The sequence below is a fragment of the Palaemon carinicauda genome, chromosome 2 (assembly GCF_036898095.1).
Source record: "Palaemon carinicauda isolate YSFRI2023 chromosome 2, ASM3689809v2, whole genome shotgun sequence".
Taxonomy (NCBI): domain Eukaryota; kingdom Metazoa; phylum Arthropoda; class Malacostraca; order Decapoda; family Palaemonidae; genus Palaemon; species Palaemon carinicauda.
In genome coordinates, this window is record NC_090726.1 from 13155699 (window position 1) to 13157899 (window position 2201).

Genomic DNA, 2201 nt, shown 5'->3' on the forward strand with positions numbered 1-2201 from the left:
GATCTTACCAGTCGTCATTGGCATGTGCTCAGCATACCTCCATGGGTTAGCATCTGAGCATATGGGAAGGTCTTTCACATTGAGCCTTTTCTGGGGCCCATGTGATTCTGCTAGGGACTGCATACGCAGTTCCATTGCAGCCACCTTCTCCTGATTCTCCTTCTGCATTTATTGGATCATTCCAACAATCGAAGAGAGGGCCTGTCCCAGTTCTACTGGGAGACCAGCCGATGTTGAGGGGATGGGCTCCGGCATCTGAACCGGAGTAGCCGACACCTCGTCGACCCCATCCTCTACGACATCCGGGGTTTGAACTTGATCCTGACCTTCTGCCAGGAGGTCTTCTTCCAAACGTTCGTCCAGGTCAGACATCCTGTCACACAACTGGATGTCTTGCATCGCATCTGCGACTTCCTCGTCCACCTGGACTTGATCTTGAGGGATCTCCTCTTGAGGCTGGGGAATCACTGCTTCAGCTGATGCCTGTGGAAAAAGATACGCCCTCATCTTCTCACTTGGAAGATAAGGGCCAGAGGTGTTCTTCTTGAAGCCCCTTACCCAAGTACGAAGCTTTTCCCTAGCTATATCCCTTGATTCCGCCGTTCTAGGGGAATCAAAAGCCTCAGTAATCAGGTTAGTGCATACAGTACATACCTGAGGGTCCCAATACTGGAGATCATCCTTGGAGACAGCGCATGCTGCGTGTCTCCTACAACACTCATGTCCGCAGAGGTTCTTGCTGCGGACATTGCAGAAAACATTTCCACACTTCGGAGGGTCCTCCTGTAAAGAGAAAAAATTTCCATGAGTATCAAGTGAACTATGTATCACTGGATATGCATAGTATAGCATAACAATTCATAAAGGAAAGACACACACTTGTGTTTCCCTCACAACCCATTGTTGCAGCCTTCCAGATAATAAAATCAAAATGGTTTATCTCTACTAGAGTAACCAATGCAAGGTTTCCAGAGGAAACAGGTGGAGCTCACACCTAGGCAATGATTTTTAAAATCCTGGATAATAGACGGGGAAGAACTCTGCTTCCTGTCTGAGGGCAACAGCAAAGGGCTGTGCAAGAAAACACAATAGTGTTAGAAGATACAGTGCTGTACCTAAACTTTTACTATAGTTTTCTTCTTACTGTATATGCTATACAGAAGAATACTAGTACAGTATAGGAGGATGTGTGCCGGCCTGCCTTTGCCGGCCGGCACACACCACAATTAGCTTTAAAGTATACTACTTAACAGCTATAGGGCGGCAGCCCTCTGGTTCAAATGCCTGTGCCGGCGGCAGTAGCTGCCGGCCAGCAACAGCCAGTGTTGGCCGGCAATGACTGCCGGCCAGCAACTACACAAGGTAGTACCCAGCTGCCGGCCACACTCTTGGTGACCAGCAGACAAGGACTGACATAAGCCGGCCGGCAAAGGTACAAGACCGATGCCAGCCGGCAGCAAAAGAACCAGAAGACAACACCTGCCCGGCTGCCGGCCTCATAGGCCGGCAGCCGGGACAGGTACAGCACTTAGAAGAAAATAGAATGGATGCCGGGATAAGAGAGTACACTACCCCCCAAGCCCGGCAACCGAAAGAGTGCATATAAGGAAGGGGAGAAACTTAATTCAGGCTTCCTTGACCAATGCCGTCCGGCTCTGCCGGCAGGCATGGATGAGGGACCAAGAGAGGTCCGGGCAGCACTCAAAAACATAAGACCCTTGCCGGCCAGCATCTCTGCCGGCCTGCAATGGGCTTAGTCAATTCCACATCCCAACCTATACTAGGTCCAGAAGTAGAATGACGTACAGTACAGTAATACCCCTGCCGGCCAGCTCTGCCGGCCGGCAAGGTACAGTACAGTAATGGCTAGGCCATTACGGAGATAGAGGGGGAAGGGACAAGAGGGTCCTGCCAACCTTGCTTTAGTGACAGATCACCCGCAGCCAAGAACTTTGTCTTAGCCTAAGGGAGATCTAAGGGAAAGGGCCAGCAATACTTGCCAGCTTCCAGAGCACCAAAGCAAGGGAGGCGTTGCTACTCCCAAGGGAAGATTTTATCCTCCCCGAGAACAGCAACAGGACTTAGTCTGGTCGATCACAAAAGAAGGAATCATAACTTACAGAAACCTTCGATAGTGACCTAAGGGAGCTAAGCTCCCTTTGTAAGTGTTAGGTCAGCGAGGGGGACTCTGCCCCAAGCCA